Source organism: Echinops telfairi, unplaced genomic scaffold (genome assembly GCF_000313985.2).
Source record: "Echinops telfairi isolate 266 unplaced genomic scaffold, ASM31398v2 ScPeMD7_23;HRSCAF=83, whole genome shotgun sequence".
In the NCBI taxonomy this organism is placed as follows: domain Eukaryota; kingdom Metazoa; phylum Chordata; class Mammalia; order Afrosoricida; family Tenrecidae; genus Echinops; species Echinops telfairi.
The window spans coordinates 5,644,499-5,653,668 of NW_022103920.1; the positions used below are offsets into that span (position 1 = coordinate 5,644,499).

Below are 9,170 nucleotides of genomic sequence, written 5' to 3' on the forward strand. Positions count from 1 at the left end.
CTGGATCTGCGCGCCCCGGGTCCCGGTCGGTACGCTTTGTCGCTGCGCCCCCACTCCCCCGCTCCTTCCCGCGACTTCGGGGAACCCAGTCCCCTAGGCTGTGTGCGCACTTCGCTCCTGGCGTCCCCCACGGTGTGGCCCGAGCCCGGCCGGCTTTTGTTCTTCGCCTTCTGGCGGGGCTGGCGGGCTTCCACGGAGCGGGAGGAAGCCCAGGTGAGGCCGAGCCGGAAGGGCGGCAGGCCAGGGTGCCTGCCCGCCTGCTAACCGCCCCGCAACTTTCCCGGGGCCAAGGTACTGCCGGCAGCGAACTCGCCCTCCAGCTGGGAAGGAGGGACCAGGCTGCAGGGCTGGGCTGGGCGCTGGGCAAGGAGAAGCCGCCTCAGGTGGGCGCTTTTTCAGGAGTGGACAATTAATTCGCCTCGGTCTCACCTGGTTGAGGTTGTGATGGGGTTTTCCCAAGGCTTGGGTGCCCGGGACAGGCGCGTGAAGGTGGGGCGCTGCGCCTGGAGGCACAGCTCTAGGTTAACAACGTCCAGTGGGTCTGTCCAGCCAGTGGAAGGTCCCATCCGAAAGGCAGGCGTAGCCAGGAGGACATGGGCAGCCACACTCTTCTGCTCCTCTGCTCCGTTCCACGGCTTCCAAACGTTTTCAACTTGACCTAATGGGTGGAATCAACTTTACTTCGCAGCCTAGTTTCTGTGTATCCGTGGGCCTGGAACCGGCATCTCCAAGGATGCGTCTTCTCCAAGCAGCAGTTCCTGGGGTTTCTACCCCCTTCCATGCTTTTAATGCTCTTCACACGTGGTGGACATGACTCATAGTGATTGGGACTCCTAGTTACCATTTGCTCTTGTGCTCTCTCTCTCTATACACACACACACACACACACATATGTATGTATATACATATAGACAAATGCCGCCCTTGCTACACAGGAACAGCTACTAGGTGACGATTTTGTTTCTTCTTGTCCTAATCCCAGTTGCCCTAGAATAGGCTTCATTGCCCAGAGTGGTTATGTGTTGGGCTGCCAGCTGCAAGGTCGGCGGTTCAAAACCACCAGCCACTCCTCGGAAGAGAGATGGAACTTTCTAGTCCCATAAAGTGTTAGAGTTTCAGAAACTCACAGGGACAGTGCTACCCGGTCCCATGGGGTTGCTATGAATTGGCGTCGACTCCACAGCAGTGAGTTGGGTTTTGAGTTTTGGGGGGAAGTGGTTACATATTGGTTGGGCTGCTGACCGCCAGTTCTGGAATTTGAAGCCACCAGTGACTCCATGGGAGAAAGACAGGGCTTTCTACTCCCGTAAAGAGTTACTGTCTTGGAAGCCCACAGGGACAGTTCTGCCTGTCCTATAAGGTCACTATGGTGGCGGGCCTTGCCCCAGCCTCGATGACTCCCTGTAGCTGTTCCTGGGAGAATGGGTTTGCAGCTGCCAGCTGGCTCCTCTGGCTTCTTTGCCAGACGTACAAGCAGAGGGAAGACAGGAGAGCCAGCCGCTGCCATCCAGGGCTGAGTGCGGCTCGTGGTGAGTACCTGTCCCTCTGGGAGGTTTGCATTGCCTACCCTGGTCTAGCAACCAAAAGGGGGTCAGATGCTACCCCATGCCAAAGCCAGCACTGCTGCTGAATACACACCTGCCCATCTGCTGCTCCAGCATTACAGCCGGGAAAACCCTGTGTGGCTCAATTCTCTGTGCAGTGGACCCCCGGGGAGGGTGAAGTTGGTAGTCCGTGCAGGCTGGAGCTATCTGATCCCCGTGACTGGCCTGCCTGTGAGGGCGAGAGCCTCACAGAACCCCAAGGTGGGGGAAACCCCAAATAGAAACACCAAACCCCCTGCTGACAGACCACTCCTGACGTCCCCAGTGGACAGAGGGCAGTGGTCCCAGAGGGCATGGCTCCCAGGCCTGTCATCTGCACAGAAGCAGGCGGCTGCAGCTTTCTCTCTGCTGACAGTGGCTGGGGAGCGGCAGCACTTCTAAGTAGGGGTCAGCGGATGCTAAGGGTGTTCTGTGCAAAATGAAAACCCCAGGAGGCAGCCCTGGCTGGCCGATGGCAGAGTGTGAACCCCCTCCCCTATTCTTTCCATCCTGACTCAGGCTTCCTGGGTGTTCAGACTCTTTTTCCTTCGATTCACATATGCGCGCGTCCTGGTTGGATCAGCTGTCGGAACACCCACAGTCTGCCGGTACAGGCTGTCCACCTTTGGAAGAGCCCAGGGCTCAAGTAGGAAGAAAAGGATGACAGCGATGTATGTACAAAGGTGCTCGGCAGGAATGTATGGATTGTTAAAAGAGCTGTAAGAGCCCCCAATCAAATGATTTCTTAAAAAAAAAAAAAAAAGAAGAAGAACTTTCCATTGTGATTTGAGTGAAAGTTATGAGGACATTGGTTTTCCGTCCAACAAACGATCCAGACCGATTTTTGTCTCCTGGCATCGGCTGCTGTCCACATCATGTCCTTGCGCTCTCCCTGGGCTTCCAGGTCCCATCGGCCTTCTTCCCCAACCCTTCTGGTCTCTGAGCTTTCTCCCAGGGCAAATGCTGCCCTCTGAACCGTGAGCTTGACCGTTCTCTGTGCTGCTGTCGTTCACCTTCTAAGCCTGACTGTCTTTTGGCTGAAGGTGGAGCCAAGGGGTGAGTTCCATTCCCATCCTTGGGATTTCACCTGTCTCTCAGACCTTCAGGAAGCCTGGTCTGTTTCCTGAGTTTGTGTTTTGTCTGCTCTCCCCAGGACCTCTTGTGTGAGTCCTCTTAGAGCAGCTGAGAGGGCGCTGGGCACCATCTAGTTCTTCTGGTCTCTGGGTCATGGAGGTGTCTGGGATTCCCCTAGGAGACTGTTGCTCCCATAAAGATGGACCATCTAGGAGACCCTACCCAGGTCTCAAACCATTAGGAGTTGGAACCAGCTCAATGTCAGCGGGTTTGCTTGGGGTGGGGTGAGGGTGTTATTGTACATTGGCCCCTTGTGCAAAGCCATAATCTTGAGGCCCAAAGGGCTGCCAGGTGACCTCTAGGTGATGAGAGAAGCCTCCAGAGGAATTCCTGACTGAACCACCCATCCTAGGGGGGCGAAATACCACACTGGCTGCCTTCCTAGAGCACAAGCTATATCCTCACAGTGCTGGAAGTTCAAGACGCAGCCATGAACTCCCCTGCAGTGGGCCCTTTCCAGTGTCCAGGGGCTGCTGCTGTCCTCAGCATCTCCTGCCACTCTAGAGGCATCAGGCATTTGGCAACTCCCACCTCTCTCCACACCCATCCCCTCCCCAAGCTCTGCTCCCCTTTATAAGACCACTCAGAAGGGAGTCATTTGAGACCAATGGTTCTCAACCTTCCTAATGCCACGACCCTTTAATACAGTTCCTCATGTTGTGGTGACCCCCCAACCATAAAAGTATTTTTGTTGCTACTTCATCACTATAATTTTCCTACTGTTATGAATCATCATGTAAATATCTGATATGTAGGATGTATTTTCATTGCTACACATTGAACATAATTAAAGCATAGTGATTCATCACAAAATAAGATGTAATTATCTATTATGAAATCTTTATTTCTAATGACACATAAATGAAATTCTGTCTTGAAGCATGGTGTAGCATGGGTAACAGTCTTCTTGCCGGGTACTGATATGTGGGTGTATCTGCATGTGGGCAGATCTGCCTGGAGACAGAGAGAGGAGGGGTGTCTCGGTTCATTCGACCCCCAAAGGGGTTGAGACCCACAGGTTAAGAACCACGGTTCTAGACTTTCTTGATGTGGCATCATTAGGTCGACAAAGCAAACCCCATGACCTGTGGACAACCTAGTTAGGACTTCCACAAATTGTGTGTGCGTGTGCGCGCACAATTCAAGCTCTACCCCAACCCAAGGGGGGAAGGGAGTTCCCATTAGAAGGAGCTTGCTCTGGTTCAAGGCCATTGCATTTTGAGATGAGCTTGCTAACAGCTTATAGTTACAGCAACAGACAAACGCCCGCCTCTTCTCCCGAGAGGACTGGGCATTGGATGAGCTCCAGGTGTGCCTATGGGGCTCCTCGGTGACTCGGAGAAACAGACAAGCAAACAAACAAAAAGCAGTTGCTTTTTTTTTTTTTTAAAGTCAAGACACTGAGACTCCCGGTGACCCGTGGGCTCTGTGGGGCGGCCAAGGCTGATTTTAAGGGAGTAGATGACCAGGCCTCTATGGCAACTTATATGAACTTGAACCTACAACCTTGTAGTCCGCAGCTGAAAGGTCACCAGATGTACCACTCACGGGTTCTGTGTGTAGACTGGGCAGCCACTAGGAAGTGGCACAGCTTTGGCCCTGGGGGGTGGGGCGGGGAACAGCTCTGGGAATTGAGTAGCCATGTTGTTGATGTTGTTAGGTGTCCTATGTACAGTAGAAACACCACCTGCCCTGTGCCTTCCTCACAACTATTCCTATGTTTGAGCCCATCCATGCAGCCACTGTGTCCATCCATGTCGTGAGGGCTTTCCTCACTTTCACTGTCCCACAACATCACCAAGTATGTCTTCCTCCAGGGACTGATCTGATAGCATGTCCAACCTACGAGAGACAGAACCTCGCCATCTTCCCTCCTAAGTAGTGTACTGGCTGTGCTTCTGGTCCAAACCGATCTGTGTTAGAAGAAGTGAGGCCAGCGTGCTCCTTAGAAGCTAAGGTGGCAAGACTCCCTCTTACACACTTTGGACAAATTGCCAGGAGAGGCCAGTCCCCGGAGAAGGACCTCATGTTTGGTCCAGTGGAGGGGCAGCGGAAAAAAGGAAGACCCTGGACGAGATAGATCGACAGTGGCTACCTCAATGGGACCCTATAGGAACAATGGTGAGGGTGGTGCAGGACTGGGCAGTGGTTCGTTCTGTTGTGCATGAAGCGGCTATGGGTCGGAGCCAACCCGAGGCACTTAAACCACAAAGATTGACGCCTCAGAAACCCACAGAGGTAGCCCTGCTGCATCCTGTAGTCATGATGAATCAACTCCAGGGCAGGGAATGTGGCTTGGGTCTGCAAGGATGGTTAGTGAGGCCTGGTAGTGACATGGTTCATTGCGAGTGGAAAAGTCATTGGTTTGAACCCACCAGCTGCTGGGACGAGAAGGGTGGATGAGGCAGTCTGCTTCCGTGGAGATTCATAGACTTGGAAACCCTACTGGACAGTTGAACTCTGTCGACAGTCGCCATGAACTGAAATCTGATCAAAAGGCAGTGAGCTGGTTGGTTGGTTGGCTGCTTGACCAACTGGTTGGTTAGTTGGCAAGGTCTGTTATTTCTTAAAGTGTTGACAAAGTCCCCATTCACAGTGGCCTGAGGATGATGTCATAGCTCTGCTGAAAACCGGCCTTAGCCGAGATAGCTCTTGCTTCTCCTATCAGACATGGCACTGTGCTCCAATAACTTGTTGTCACTCCAATGATCTTTCTGGGAGCTGCCACAACAAAACCCCTTGACAGGTTGATGGGAACAGAGCTGTATTGTCCCCCAGTCCTGGCTGTTGACTGCAGAGCCCCTCTATCTCTGTAGGCCGCATGGGACAGTCTGTCCCCGTCTCTCAGCTCCTGGTGGCCCCAGGCAGTCCTTTGCTGGTGGCTGTCACTGCTCGCTGCTCCTCCCCTTGTCTCTCTGCGGACACCACCCACGTGGGTCACCATCTATCCTACTCCAGTATGACCTCATGTTAATTTAATTAAATGCATCTGCACAGATCCACTTTCCAAAGAGGGTCTGGTTCATCTGTACCAGGGTTTGGGATGTGTTAGAGCATGAATTCAGAGCACACTGTTTGCAAAGGGCTATCAGTTATCAATGGCAATGACAGCAGGAGTGTCCAATTGGATTAGACTTCCAGTCAGTTCTTTCTGATCACTCGCCTCCAATGTAGACACTCTTGTCCTCAGGCAGAGCAGATTGAAGAGTGGATCCTCCATCCTCTCCAGCCAGCCCAGCGAGGGGCACTCCCTCTGAAGGGCTTGCCTGGATGTGCCCTTGATGGAGGTCACTGCACTGGGGACAGGACAGGGGGTGGCATGGCCATGAGTCACGTCCTATCAGTGTCCTCCTGACTGTGGTGGTCGGAGGGTCCTGGACCAATCTTGTGAGCCCTTCTAGCCAATACAACGTGTGTCCCCATCATGGCCCTGTTCCTGGCCCTGTGGTCCCACCTGTAACTGTGATATAGTGTGGTCTGCTGCCAATCATGTTCTTGTGACAGTTTCTTCTGCCCTCCCCTGTGGCTTCTAAAACTTTATCACAACAAACCCTTGGTCGCCGTTTTCACCCCGTGCTAAGTAAGGGGCTCCTGCCTCTGGATGACATGTCTGCGTCTGCGTTGTCATTGTCTCTCTTAAGACTCAGTGAGTGCTCTTAAATTATATTTGAGATGGGGTGTCTTTTGTACCCTAAAACAGGGGCTGCTACATAGCTGTTTTCAGGGCACAAATTCACTGCCTTCAAGTCGTCCACCCAGCGGCCCCAGAGAACAGAGTGGAACAGCCCCCGCCGGTGTCCAAGAATATAAATCTTTATGGGGACAGAAAGCATCCTCTTTCTTCCTCAGAGCTGCTGGTGAGCTCCTGTTCCCAGCGGGATGGGAAGATGAAATTCGATCCACAACAATGACCTGATTCCACCCCCACTCCCGTGCCCCCGCATATCTTATTTCAGTTCTGTTCTCCCAGTTCATCTGTGGAGTTGTTTCCAACCCCAGAGAAGTTGGAAGAACCCGCACGGACTTAGCTCAGCCACCTGGTGGGTTGGTCCGGTCTTGACCAGGGCAGTACAGTGGACACGTGAGGATTCTAGAGAAGGAGGAGTCCCGGTGGCATAGTGGGCTGCTCACCGCCAGGTCAGATGTTCAAAACCACCAGCCTCCCCGAGGGAGAAAGAAGAGGCTCTCTACTCCCATAAAGAGTGGCAGCTGGGAAACTCACAGGGGCAGTTCTGCCCTGCCCCGCAGGGATGCCGTGAATCGGCCTCGACTTGGTGGCAGTGAGTGAATGAGACTTTGAAGAGGGGCCGGAAGAGGCTCTGGAGGTGGCAGGGGGATCGGCTTCTCTCCCAGGGAGCCGGCGGTCAGTTCGAACCTTGACCTTTCGGTCTGCAGTTGAGCGCTTGACTGCTGTGCCACCAGCGCCTTTGCTGTTTGTTGTTCTTCTCTGGCTGGGCTTGTTGAAGCTCTTAAAAGTTCGCTGCAGACTAACCCTCCCAACACCAAACTCGCTGTGGCCCCATAGCGACCCTCCCAGGACAGGGTAGAACTTGCCCCGTGGGTCCCTGGGACTGTCACTCTTCATGGGAGTAGAAAGCCTCATCGTTCTCCGAGAAGAAGCTGCTGTTTTCGAACTGCTGACCTGGTGGTTATCAGCCCAACGTGTGTGTTCAGTGCTACGTCTCCAGGGCTTCTGCAGACGGCATACTTCCGTTTACATGTAAGGAAAAGGATCTTTTTCTAACGGACAGCCGTAGCATGGCCACACTGGGTCCTGAGCCGCAGCTCCTCGGCTCATGCTGTCCTTCCAGAAACTCGGCTAATGAAGCCCAGGCCCTCCTGGGCTGGACCCCGGGCCACATGGGGTGAGTGAAGATGGGCAGCCAGGCTCCTTTGAGGAGTTTGTTTCCTGGGGGGCAGCCATCCCAGGCACCAGAACACAGGCTGGGCTCCGGGCCATGCTGCTCTGTCTACTTCCTTGTCACACAGCAGTGTGTCCACAGGCTTGTTCTGTGGGACCCTGATCCCCGCCCCCTCTCCCAGCCTGGAGTCGGGAGGCTGTAGTCCATTTGGTGCCCACACACACACACACACCTGATCCAACAAGGCAATGTCCCTCTGAAGGTGAGCGCTGCCAGCCTGCCATCTGGTGCTTCCTATTTCTGAAGAGTGAGGCTGGCCAGACACAGGAGACCACCCAGCATGGCTCTGAGAGCCGGCTGAGCGATGGACGTTGCCCCCTCTGAGTCCAGTCTAGGGACGAGGACATGGGCTTGACCCAGAGCACCAGAGGCCTCAGCCAGATCGGGCTTGGCTTCTCTCGCCTGTGACAGCAATACCCGGAGTGAGCTTGCCCGGGGCTGGCACACTGGCTCAGGTCCACGGGTCCATCAGGCATCCAGGCTCCCATTGGCTTGTTGTGCCAGCGTCTGCTCCATGGTCCTTGGGCTGATGCCACAGCACACTGCAAGATCAAAGATGGCGAGTCACCGTGTCCACCCTGGAGGCAGCGGGATGGAGGGAGGGGGCTCAAGACGCCCACATCTGATTGGCCAGAATTCCGTCTTGTCGATATTGTCAGTAGTGACTTATTGTGATGTATGGCTTCCAATTCACCTGGGTCCCCACGTGTGCAGAGCCATGACCACTCGGAAGCAGGCCACCAAGGGGCTTCTGGGGTCATTTGAGCTGCCAGCCTCTCAGCTGGTCGGTGAACACTTAACCATTGGCATCACCCAGGGACCTCATGGAGACAAACCCAGATGCAAGGGGGCCCAAGGAACGGGGGTGTGTTTTGGGAGACCGTGTGCCAAGCTAAGAATATCCTGTCAAAGAAGGAGGGAATAGATATTGAGAGCCACTTACAGCCTCTCCTAAGCCAGCATTCCTCCCCAAAATGTCTTCTATAAAATTAGCCCTTTTATGATATTTCTGAACGAGTGAGTTCTTTAGCCAAATCACTTTTGGAATCAGCGAGAACCTTGTGGATTTAGAGACCCACCCTGCCCAGTACGGCATCCAAGAAGCCAAGAATGGAAGGCTGGACTCTGGAGAAGGGCGCCATGGGGTGGGGGGTAAGGGGACAGGATGCAGAGCCCCACCCACTGGAGAAGCAGGATCCGAACTGAGATGGAGCGCTACCCTGGGGATGGCATGCACGTGCCTTTTTGTTGTGCTGGAAAGACATGTGAGCTGGCAAACCTTCACCAGTTCCACAGCTCCACGAGTCCAGTCAGTGCGCGGGTGGCTGCTTCATGCTGTAGCAAGCCTTTATCGCGATCCTCTTCCAAAGGATCCCTCCCTACCTCTTGCTCCCTCTGCTGTCTAAGCACAGCAGAACTAAGCACAGTGGGTTACAGCCTACCCTTTCTGCCGCAGAGCGGCTGGTGGTTTTGAACTGCCCACCATGTGGATGGGCACAGCCCAGATCATAACCGCTGTGCCACCAGGGCG

The 9,170-nt window shown here is 54.2% G+C and overlaps 1 protein-coding gene across 1 annotated transcript in view; it reads left to right on the top strand.

The window, feature by feature from the left end:
* The window catches only part of DENND11 (DENN domain containing 11), a gene marked incomplete at its 5' end in the record, with an annotated part of 30,354 nt that overhangs the window by 3,208 nt on the left and 17,976 nt on the right, over positions 1–9,170 (top strand). The gene's annotated exons all lie outside the window — the stretch shown is intronic.